Source organism: Typopeltis vanoorti, chromosome 15, assembly GCF_054136105.1.
Source record: "Typopeltis vanoorti isolate ZY-2024b chromosome 15, IOZ_Tvanoo_1.0, whole genome shotgun sequence".
NCBI lineage: Eukaryota > Metazoa > Arthropoda > Arachnida > Uropygi > Thelyphonidae > Typopeltis > Typopeltis vanoorti.
The window spans coordinates 18,815,071-18,827,729 of NC_143563.1; positions in this window are offsets into that span (position 1 = coordinate 18,815,071).

Genomic DNA, 12,659 nt, shown 5'->3' on the forward strand with positions numbered 1-12,659 from the left:
TCTCTCTCTCCTGAAAGCTTTGATACATTAATAACTTGGGTTGACCATCAGTAAATGGAGATTGGCTATCACCTATCTTCAAAAAATTATTGAACTTAAGGTACTCCATTTGGTGAATAAAAATAAAAGGACTTAGAGGAGGAACATTTAATAATTATATATAATACTTTTAATTTCGTATTATTATGAAATCCGAACGCAGTGCTTATGTGGCATTGACGTTAGAACAAAAACTAAAATCTTCAGGACCAAAATGTCCTTGGTTAACACTTTCATTCCAATTGATTGGAATAGGCCTAAGTTCGATTCTCGTCGCGACGGGAGGAATCTTTATCTGGTCGATTTCAATCGATGGTGAGTTAGCCGATCTCATACGGAGGTAGCAGGGTTTTTTCTCCCGGAAACTCGGGTTTTTCATCCCGCATACATACAAATCGGCCCTTCAGAACACACGCAATTTACAGACAAAAATTACTAGTTGGGGTGGTGTTGGAGGTGGGCGGTAGATGGCGTTGATTCGTAGTAGAGGTAAGGTGTAGAGAGAGTTGAAGATGTCCTCCCGCGATGAGTCTTCGGACTCCTTGGAGGTATCAGGAATAATAATAATAATAATAATAATAAGCTGAAAATTGGAATTTCGTGTAGTGGCCAAATTTTTTTTTATTTTTTTATTTAGTTAGCGACGTCAACGCGATAACGCGTGATCGGCCGTTTGGTGAGAACTCGCATCGCGCGATATCGCGTGATTGGCAATGAACATGTTAAACATATTTAAATATTAAACATATACCAAACAGTAATAGAAGAAAAGGCCAAAACATTATGTATAAGCTCCTTAAATATTCTCGACATGGACATATTGAAAACTTAAGCTTAAAGTGAAAATAAGAAGATGAATGAAGGCATAATTCTCAATTATAGTTTTGTGCCTAAGTAATCCATTCTCAATACTTAAGTACATAAAACAATTACCAATAAAAGTACTGTGCCTAAGCACCAAGAAAACTATTCATATTTTAATACCTTTAAATGTTTCTCTATTGTGGGTCGCCCTGAAATTGTTTGTTTTGTATTGTAATTGGAATTTATTCCAGTGGCTAGACTTCCATAAAACAATATTTTCTAAGTATCTAAATCTAGAGTGATCCAACATTAGATTAAACCTTATATTTTATTACTATTATTAAGTGACAGCTCCAAAGAATCATCTTGGGAGAGCATTCTACTCCACTATGCACACAAACTCAGCGTCTTTACTATTAAGTCCTCCAACTACACACAACGATACTACTACTACCATCAACACGCCCAATGCCATCTACCATCCACCACTACCAATAGTATTTTGAACCCAATGGAGGCTCGTGGCTTGAAATCGTGGGGGTGCTGCAACTTTCGAAATATACATACACACTGTAAGTACAGTGTATTCGTGTTTGGATAAAATATCAAAATTATGGTAAACATTTTAAAAAAAATTAAATATGAAAAAATATTGTTTATTATCGATAAAATTATACAGTTTAGTATAATTCAAAATTACTTAAAAATAAAATCTATTATCATAATCCCAATAATGTTCTAAAATAAAAACTGTAACAAATGTTATGTCTTTAATAGTAATGTCCCAATATTTAAAGAGACGGAGTAAACACGATAAGCACTACGAACTCTCTACTACTGGCGCAAACTGCATATAAACAACAGTGGAACTGCGCGACGGACAGTGCCGCATTACTCTAATAGCTCTCGCATCTCACTATGACGTGCATATACTAGCGTGCGTAGCAATATGACACTGTGGTAAACACAGTACTGCGAGCGTCCTTCGTCCTCCTGAGTGCTACAAGATGGATTTTTATTATTTTTGCTACAAAGTAAGAGAATTGTATAGGATTGTTGATGATAAAATTAAATATTAGAAGCAAATATAAATAAATTAATAAATATATTTATATGTCAAGAAATATTGGGGATGCTGCAGTTCCGCAGGGCCTGAGCACGAGCCTCCCCTGTTTGAATCTGTAAATTGCGTGTGTTCTCTCATCCGATTTGCTTGTATACTTATAATTCAGTTTGTTTATTTTCTCTTAACAGAATTATAAACTTCAGTCAAATTTGTTATTCCCATCTCTATTATTTCTTCTACAAACAAGATCGAAGTCTTTTTTTTCCTCTTAAAAATAGTAGTAGCCACTCATTCTATATTTCAGTCTAGTCATTTACTCTGCATTTCTTAGATAAGGATTCCAAACTAGACTTGTCATGGAAATAATTACATCCTTCTATCTACTAGCAGAGTTCTCAAAAATTAATGAAATACCCGATCTGCAAGTTTGACTGACTCACAGTATTGATAGGAAATTTTATAGTGGACTGCATTATTATTAATAGTTCCTTTTCATCTTAAAGATATTTGGGTTTATCCTTAGTTAAATAACAGATTATCTTTTGATTAAAATAACAGATTATCTAATCAGATGAAGAACTTTACATTTGATGTTATTTAGTCATAAATGATATTTTTCAGACTAGCGAAATCTCTTATTTAAATCTACCTATTTTTTTTTGTTTGTTTGTTTTAAAAAATATGACAGAAGATTTGGAGACTGAAATTGTTTTTTTTCCAACTTCTTCTCTCCCGTAGTCCTAAATGGACCGTTGGGTCACTCATGGCTGGTAGGTGATATTCTTTGTTAGCCTCCTCCAATCATCTCGGTTTCTTGTTCTTGATGTCAGTTGAGAAAGGGAGGAATTTGTCCATTTTTTTTATGTTATCAATTCATTTTAATCCGGGTCGGCCCCTAACCCTTGATGCCGGAACGATTTCTTCTAGTGCTTGCTTTGGAGTGCCATTAGCCCTCTTCACATGTTCGAACCATTTCATCTGTCTTCTTCTGGTGACTGTCAGAATATTTTCTCTTTTTCTCCCGTCTGTTGAATCAATCAGTTTTCGGACATTTTTATTGGTTTCGTGAGCGGTATAGGGAATTCTCAAAGGTCTTCTGTAAGTTTTCATTTCAAAAGACAGGAGTCTCCTCTCATCTTCCCACAATAAAGTCCAGGCCTCACACCCATACAAGAGGATAGAATTCACCAAGGTATCAATTAGTCTTAGTCTGGTTGTGATTGCTATTCTGTTATCTCTCCACAATGGTTTTAACTTGAGTAGGGCCACGGTTGCCTTAGCAATTTGGTATTTAATGTCGGTTTTTGAGCGACCATCTTGACTCAACATGCTTCCTAGATAAGTGAACTTGTTAACATTCTCAATTTGTTTATTGCCAATTTGTATCTTTAAGAATTCAATGTCTGATTTTGAGGTTATCATTGTTTTTGTTTTTTGTAGGTTTATGTATAATCCAACACATTATCTATTTTTCTATTATTCAATTAGCATTTTATGTCACTTTAGCTGACCCACACGATTTCCCAGTATCTTCAGTCCAAAAGCCGAAATCATATCTATACCCACGTACAGGGCACCATTTAAGATTGTAAAGATTGTAAGATTTTGCAGTTGGACTTTTTGTGTATCCTTCACGTGGCTTAAATGAAGCAATCATATAAAATTAAATTATTACATAAAAATAAACCTGCTAACCTTTTTATTCTGTATCGGCAGCAGGCGAGGCTGCTTTAGCCATATCTAATTTCTGGAAAATAAGAGGAATAAACAAATTGAGAATGTAAACAAGTTCACTTATCTAGGAAGCATGTTGAGTCAAGATGGTCGCTCAAAAACCGACATTAAATACCAAATTGCTAAGGCAACCGTGACCCTACTCAAGTTAAAACCATTGTAGAGAAATAACAGAATAGCAATCACAAAGTAAGGTTCAATCTCCACCAGTAGCCAATCAGAGATAGCTACTCCAAGACTATCACTTCTAAACTCCATCTGGTGTAGAGAGGAAGAAAATAGCCAGCACTTTATGATCTTCAAGTGCATTATTGTCAGAAGAAGTGTGTATGTGCTCTATGGTCGATTTTCTTGAGTTTACAGACAACAAAAAAAAAACAGAGTTTCTAGTAAAATCCACTTGCCAACCCCCAGAGATCGACTAACTCGGGAACCTCGAAGAAAAAGTTAAAAAATTGACGACTAGATTCGAACTGAAAACGGCTTTCTCAGTTCGAGTGTTTCTCTTGTCATGAATACCGAGATCATGCCGTCTGGTTGACGACATGATCGCATTCAAACCTTGTGGTTCGAACTGTTTTGATTTAAAAGTGTAAATGCATATAGTCAGAACCACGCGGTCGGAAATCTCTACTAAATTTCGGAATCACTATCTTATTGTAACAGTCCTCAGCAATTGTCTCACAAACTTGTTTGTGAGACATACACAAACAATCCTTAGTATACGAATTGATGGTTAACAAGGTAGAAACTCGAACTTTCTAAAGACTGCGTTCTGGAATGCCAATGTTCTAGGAAACAAAATGAGTGAACTACAATAATTTACAACACGTTGTAATCTTTTTTTACTTTGCAAGAAAAAAAACTGTTTGCTTTGCAAGATAATCCTTGCAAAGTAAACGCACCTTCGAGCAGTTGACAACTCAAAGCTCTGAAACTATATTTTATACCTCAATGACAGACCAAACTCCTGTGGGGAAAGCACAGCCATATTTGTCAAGATCAATATAGAAGAATAAAATTACGAATCCTGCCATTAGCCACTTAGAAATCATGGGAGTGACAGTCCAAACTGCGAAAGCCTTGAAAATATACTCCGTATATAACTCTCCAAACAAATAGTTACTTGTTACTTTACTTAGACCTGCATGCTAAGCACATAGCCTGGAACAGCAGAAATATAAATCGAAACGGTAGAACCCTGAATGACTTTGCTGCTGCCAAGAACAGCGATCATACCAGTACCCACATACTACGATGTGGCAGAAATTGCTGATGTCATTGACACAGCAATACTAAAAAATATCGTGCATCAATACCAAATAAGCGATGTACGACCTCAGCTCTAAGAACAACTCAGTTTTATTCCTACTGGACTTACAACGAAAATATTCCAGAAGGGTCTCACTGTTAACTGCACAAAACTAAAGACCATTCTACACGAATATGATGGCCAAATTCCAGTCATCGACTGAAAGGAAAAAATCGACGACTCAATTTTGAGCTTAGAAAAGCAGACAACATCTGCATTAACAGCTACCACAGCGAATCTACCACGCGCAACTCCGACTGACCTACGGATGAAATTACAAATTTGATCGGTGAAAAGAACAGAACCAGGCGCAATAACAAACGCTGGTCCCAGAACACCGACATGTGCTCAATAGGGCTACAAAGAAATGTTATCCGCTTAGAAACTATCAAAATCAACAGCAAGAGAAAAAAACTTAAACACAGAGACCATACACTTTGTATTACAACCAATGCACTACGCACAGACAGTAAACCTCTCCCACCAATCTATACTGAACGTGGTCTACATTTCCATCATGTAGAAAAATTTGAAGATTTTGCCGGCAGCCTAGAGAAGCAATATAGTCCAAATTACACATATGGGTTCTAGACGTCATAAATAAATTATACATCTGGGTCTGTTGTAAACGCACAGAGCACATAAACCCCATTCAAATGACATCGCCAAACTTAAGAATAGGAAAGCACAAAGCCCAGATGGAATTTCTGAAAAATTCATCAACGCCTTCCGCATAAAACTGTAATGCAGATTGTTGCCATAATTAATGCAGTTTTAAGATGCGTGTGTATCTCGGTGTACGTGGTATGTGTCGTCCATGGCACCAGTCGGGCCGTCTGGTGCCATGGCACCACACTCTTCCTTCGGGCCGTCTGGTGCCATGGCACCAGACGGCCCGAAGGAAGAGTGTCGTCAGTTTAATTTTAGTCGCGAATAGAATAACTTTTATTGCGCCTTTTTTTCGACCGGATCCCCGAGTTAGTCAATCTTTGATATCTGCAAGTGCGTTTTTCTCCTGGATACTCGAATTTCCCCATAAACGCAAGAAAATTGACCATAGAACCCACACTATTTTCAGATAGTAAACTTGGAATTCGGATTAGGTAACAGGAGATCGCGGCAATTGTCAGCAGTTTCGCTTCACTGGATGCCATGTATCATAACTGATGGTCTTGGACCAGCTATCTCTGATTGCCTACCAGTGGAGATTGAACTATTATTATTATTATTATTACGGGCAACTCCAGGGAGTCATTAGACTCATCGAGGGAGGCCCCAAATCATTTTCATCACAACTATTCGACATTCATACAGTATCTATCATACCTCGCCTTAAACTCATTCACTGTCACAGCATCCACCACAGACTCAGGGAGCGCATTCCACTCATTCACTACTCTAAAAGTAAAGAACCCAGCTCTAACACCTTTACTAACCACACTTTTGCCCAGTTTCCATGGATGTCCCCTAGTCCTCCCACAACCAGCCCTGTTCTCAAAAATATCTTCTGAATTAATTTTATAGAAACCCTTCAGTAATTTGAATGTCTCAATCATATCTCCCCTCCTCCGCCTATCAACCAATTTTTGCAACCCACAAATCCTCAACCTGTTCTCATACGGTTCATTCCACAGACCTGCTATCATCTTGGTCACTCGCCTCTGGATCCTCTCCACCTCCTCCCCATCAAGAAGAAACCTAGGTGACCAAATCTGAGCACAGTAGTCGAGATGAGGTCTTATCAAGGCTCGATACAGAGGAACAATAACCTGCTTGTCTCTGCTTGTCAACGTATTCTTCAGCAACCAAGTGATTTGATGAGCTGATTTGGCCACTTTTGCAATGTGTCCCCTAAATTTCAATTCCTTATCCACCAACACTCCTAAATCTCGTGCCTCATCAATTTCCTGGAGCACGGTTCCACCAATGCAGTAAACTGCCTCCCATCTTTTCACCCCAAAATGCATAACCTTACATTTTGCCACATTAAATTGACATCCATTCTCCCTAGCCCAGACCTCCAATCTATCCAAATCATCCTGCAAAATTTTGACGTCCTCTGCATTCACTGTTGCCCTACCCAACTTTGCATCATCCGCAAACAAATGAACTGTTCCTCTCAGATCCTTTCCTATATCATTTATGAACAAATTAAACAGCAGTGGTCCAAGAACAGATCCTTGTGGTACACCACTAGTCACAGGCCGTCTTGTGGACTCTACTCCTGAGTAAACCACTCTCTGATATCTCTCCGTCAACCACCCTCCTATCATTAACACTCTCCTAACACTCTCCCAACCACCCTCCTAACATTAACATTAACTAACTATCCCTTATTCTCCAAAAGTTAGATAGACCTAAAACAGCCTTGCCTACTCCCTACAAGGAAATAAAATGCTTTAGCTGATTTTTTTTATTATTTTAAATTAAGATATCACTACTGCCCTGCATGATAAAAGTAGCAGATGTAATTTTAATCCCAATACCAGGAACAGCAGGAAACACCTTCCCCAAAATGATCTAATTAGCCTGCTTTCTTACCTAGGAATAATAGCTAGGAATGTAGCTGTAATAATATGTGAATAATACTCACTTTTTAGCAGGTGATTTGTTGGTATCAACAAAGTGGAAAGTGCATTCTAATAATAATTCTTAATAAAATATTTTAATAATATTAATATCCCTTTTGTATTTCTTGAAATAAAAGTGATATAGAGTTTATGATATTTTTGTTCGTCAGACGGGGTACGTAGAACTCTTTAGCCTAGACTTATCATCATTCATTCTGGGATTTAAGAGGAGTAGCCTGTTCCTATCTCATTTGTTTCTTGGTCAGCCTTGACCTCTATGTTCTTCGACCGGAAGGTATTTGAATTTTTTTTTTTTTTTTTTTTTTTTTTTTTGAGAAGTCTTGAATTGTCCATTCTTTCAATACCTTCTATACATTTTTTTCTGTAATTTTTATATCACCTCCCAATATACATGAAAAGTTAATCCTATAATACATTCGTATGAGCAGAAATAAGGAATTCTTTGATAATATTTTATTATTACATTCATTTATTGTATTTTTAATTGTCGCATAGTCTGGAAACCCCACTCTAGAGACAAAACATGAAACTTTTTCAAACTACCACAAAGCATTCTCCAGATGAAGAAATTCATCTGTCACCTAAAGACGATCACAAGCATCCAAGACTACCCGGCCTGAAGACGATCACAAGGCTACCCGTTGGCTAACCATCCAAGACTACCCGGCCTGTTGGATGGGGAATGGGTATTACCAGTTGTAGTAGTTGCACCAGTACCAGTTGGCTAACCAGTTGCATATTTTACCTATTACTGACTCGATTTTTAGTTCTTTATGCATTTATGTTTCCTTTTTCTTTTGACAATTTAATTTTCCGGTTTCTATTCGATTTTCCTTCTACTTATGGTGCGTCTACTACTTATTACTTCTACTTATGGTACTTATTACAATTACAATACAGAAGATCCTACTTTATAAAGTTTTTATTATATATTATGTTTTTGAAATTGGTTACGTTTAGTGGTAACTACCTTTGGGAAATCGATGGACAGACGATCGCTCCCCAGTCGTCAACGATAGTTGAGTTCATGACTGCCGAGTTCATAATTTATAAACTTTACGGGTAACGAGAGTATGACAGGCACTGCTGCTATTTCATGCTTCTAATCCAAACTAGTGTAATTCAAAAACAGAAACAGAGAAAGAGCGAATTATGCAATCGATTTTTCTGAGTTACTTGGTTAAAATCTCGAATTCAAAGAGAAAAATGTTTATTTGCTAGTGACAAATATATACTAATGCTAGACTCGGCTAGAGTTGATAGATGTTTGGAGAATAGACTACAATTAATAAATTCGATTCTAGTCGGTGAACTAGAATGAAATCTACATTTTTTCTGAAATCCAGTTTTATGGACTTGGTAACGGGCACAACAGGCACTCGAGTTATATTTTATAATATCAGCTGTACTTAACAAGAGGACGACACCTATCACTAGGGAAAACTAAAGATTTTCGGGAGTGCTCGGCAGCAAAAAGGAATTTAAAAGATTTACATAAATCATTATAGCATGTTATTAATAGTCAATAAGAGTTTAACATATTTTGCAAATATCAGAATTAGTGTTATAAAATTATATTTATACTCCCATCTGATGCGAAGATGGTCAAAGCTGATGTACGTATATGAAATCGATAGTTATTATTATTTTTTTTTTATTATTATATCTCAGATCTCCAGAGAGTCAAGGACTCATTGAGGGAGGCTCTACATGATCCAAACCAACTGTCATGCCTTCATTTAAACTCATTTACACTAGATACACTCACTACCTCAAAAAGGCAAATTATTCCACTCATTCATTGCACTGTGAGAGGAATCCTAGCTCTTACCATTTTCATGACGGTGAACAAACTTAACATCTATGTTTTACCACTTTCCATATAACGTAAAATTTCCTATAACACCAATTCAAAAATTTGTAGACCTGTATCATATCATTCCCCTTTCTTCTCTTAACCAGAGTCCGGAATCTACATACACGCAATCCCTCCTCATAATCTAAATCGCATAATCCCGATATAATCTTGGGAACTCTCTTTTTTTTTTGCTAAAACAGGCTATGCAGATAGGATTATCTGCCATATCAGAACATTAATTAGGCTTGTAAATAAGAAAAAAAAATATTAGAAGAGTGACAAAAGAAATTTTTCAATTCATGGGTAGTAGGGGACATAGTAGTCCAGGCCTTGTAAAGAGGCTAAATAATTTCCGTTTCCCTTACATGTCAAAATCACTACACATTCTAAAGGTGCAAACCTAAAGCGTACACTATCTACCAATAATTGATAGGTAGATAGTGTATTTTGCTTTGGCTTTGCTCACCTCCTGCACCTTTGAAGGAGACTTTCCACCAATGTGAGGCATCAGGTGGAATTTATCTTTAATCCTCCTTCAAAGCAGCACTGAGTTCAGCGACAGATCGACGACGTGCTGCTCTGGACCTCAATCGCCACTCTAATTCGTCCCACAGGTGTTCGATGGTTGAGGTCAGGACTGCGAGGGCCAGGGCCATCGTTTACCACTGATCTCTTCATACTATTCCATAACAGCTGCAGCTTTGGGAAAAGGGGCATTGTCGTCTTGATAGCAACACGTGTCCTTTCCATAAAAACTCCACAGTGTAGGCAGCATCTGATTATCCAGAATATCAAAGTACTGAGCTGCCTTCATGGAATCATGGACAACGACCAGTGATCCCACTCCAAACCAGCTGAATGCATCCCACACTATTATTCCTCCTCCACCAAACCTTACTGTGGTAACAAACGTTCACCAGGCTGCTTCCGCACTCTGCCATCAGACTGGAAACAGGTGAACCTTGATTCATCACTCCAGAATAACGTTTTCCTGGTTAATCGTCCATGGAAGTTCCGTAAATGGAGTTCTTTTCGTACAGTATAAATACGAAATGGTGTTACTGCCGCTCTGGAACTCATCACGAATGGTCTGTGCTGATGTAGCCCGGTTTTTGCGTGCCATTCATTTTAACACCCTAGTGATGATAGAACATCTCCATTTGTTGATCACCTAGCCAACTTTTCGTTTTGATCCTCCAGTTGAGCGACAGTGGCACGTATTGATATGCCACCAATCTGACAGCCACGATGACACCTCTCTCGAAGTCACTGAGTTTACTTCGTGTTGCCATACCCCCCCCCTTATTCAACTGCTAAGTTTAAATACTGCTTCCTACTATCTGTACACCGGTTTTTATGTTATTAGCAAAACAGGAATGGTCCATAACTTCAAATAACAGAGGCGTCCGGACAATTATTGATATATAGTGTACATTTCTACTCCTCCAGATGCATAACTATATTCAGAGCCATTCATACCTATATCACATTTGTATATCATAACTGAACTTTCAAACACACACACATTTCCCCCATTCCTCCCATGATGATCTAGATTCCCTGATTCTCCATATTAGGTCTCATCGCGGTAAATATCTGTCGTACCTGGGTATCAAAACTACAATTTTTATTCTCTCACATTTATTTCTTCTTCCAACAGACATTTAATATCCTCTCTGATACTATATTTGTTGGTACTGTACTTAAATTATTACTTCCAACAAGAACCACCATCTCTATTACTTTTCTTTAGAGTTTTTCTATTTCGTTTGTTATATTTTTAATTTGCGACCCTGGGAAGATAGAAGTAGCGACTCCCTTGGCAAGCCCACATTTTAGGAAAGGATCATTATTCCATATCACTTGTTTTTTCTTAGATTTTCATTCACTTACAGTGTTGCGATTATTATTGCCACAGTCAGTGCTTTTCTGCCTCTTCTTGTTCTGAATCTTTTTATTATCTTGTCTAAGTTTCGTCAAAAGTTTTCCGACTTTTTTTTTTTTTTAACAATTCTCTGGACGATTTTCTAATAATTTATTTTAATTGAGATATATCAGATATCAAATTATCCTCAGTTATATTATTATCATCACTATAGTGATGTTTCAGCTCATTGGAACAATGACTGTGGCGAGTTTTCGGCGGCTTTGTTAAGGCTATTAAACAATATTTCTATAATTAAGTAACACTAGTAAAATAAATACACTAAAAAATACAAAATATGCTAAAGATGCACCATAATCCAAAAAACATCCAATAAATTAACAAAAATAACAGAACTTTCTGGACGTTTTTCTTCCGGATAACCTCGAACCAGACTCTCTCTCCAATATTCAATTCAGTTAATGCCGTATTAATATTAAATTAATTTCTAACCTGATTTTTTTATTTTATTTTATTATCATTTTAAACTCCGGAACAACGTACAGTAGAGTATGGGATAACTACATAAATAGGCTTAGCATACGATGCCAGCCTGGCTGGCAGACTGGTTAGCGTATCCGCTCTCCAGCCAAAAGGCTACGGGCTCCAATCCCGCCGTGGACATGGATGTTTGTGATCCTCTGTGGAAATACCAGTGGTGGTGGTAGGCAGTAGATAGAGCTGCTGTATATGATGACGGAGACGGAGAGTAGGTGTCTTCCCTCGATGAGTCTTTGGACTTCCTGGGGTGACAAATAATAATAATAATAATACCATTGCTTAAAATTTATCGAAGGTGAAATGTGTAAATTCTATTGTTTTATTCTTCAGATTAGAATAAAATTCATTTTACTCTCAGTTATTAAGTAAAGAACTCGAATAGTATATATAATAACTTTCTTTGTCTTTGGTCCAATCTACTATGGCAACTGTGTTTAGTATCAGAGGTGGATTAAGCCGGCTGGGGAGTGAGGACACGTGGCGGTAAAATTTATGGGATCCCCCAAAAAATTTCATTTGGAAAAGTCGACGACATTTCTCTTGCAGACTGGTACACTTGTGTGGCAGTATTGTATTTGTCATCATGTTCTTTTAAAAATAGTAGAAAGTGCTCTGATTCATAACCAAAATGTGTAATATCTATATCGTTCTTATAGATCTCTTTCGTAGCTCTGGGCCTCTGGCGGCAGCCAGGTCCGCTACCCGCTTGGCTCACCACTGGCTATAGCCCAAGAGTTCATTGCTCGAATTAAATTCAATCCATTAATTTTTGTTCTCGGAATGTTCTGCTGCTGTTTGTTGTTTAAGTTGGGAGTGAAGAACATCGCTGG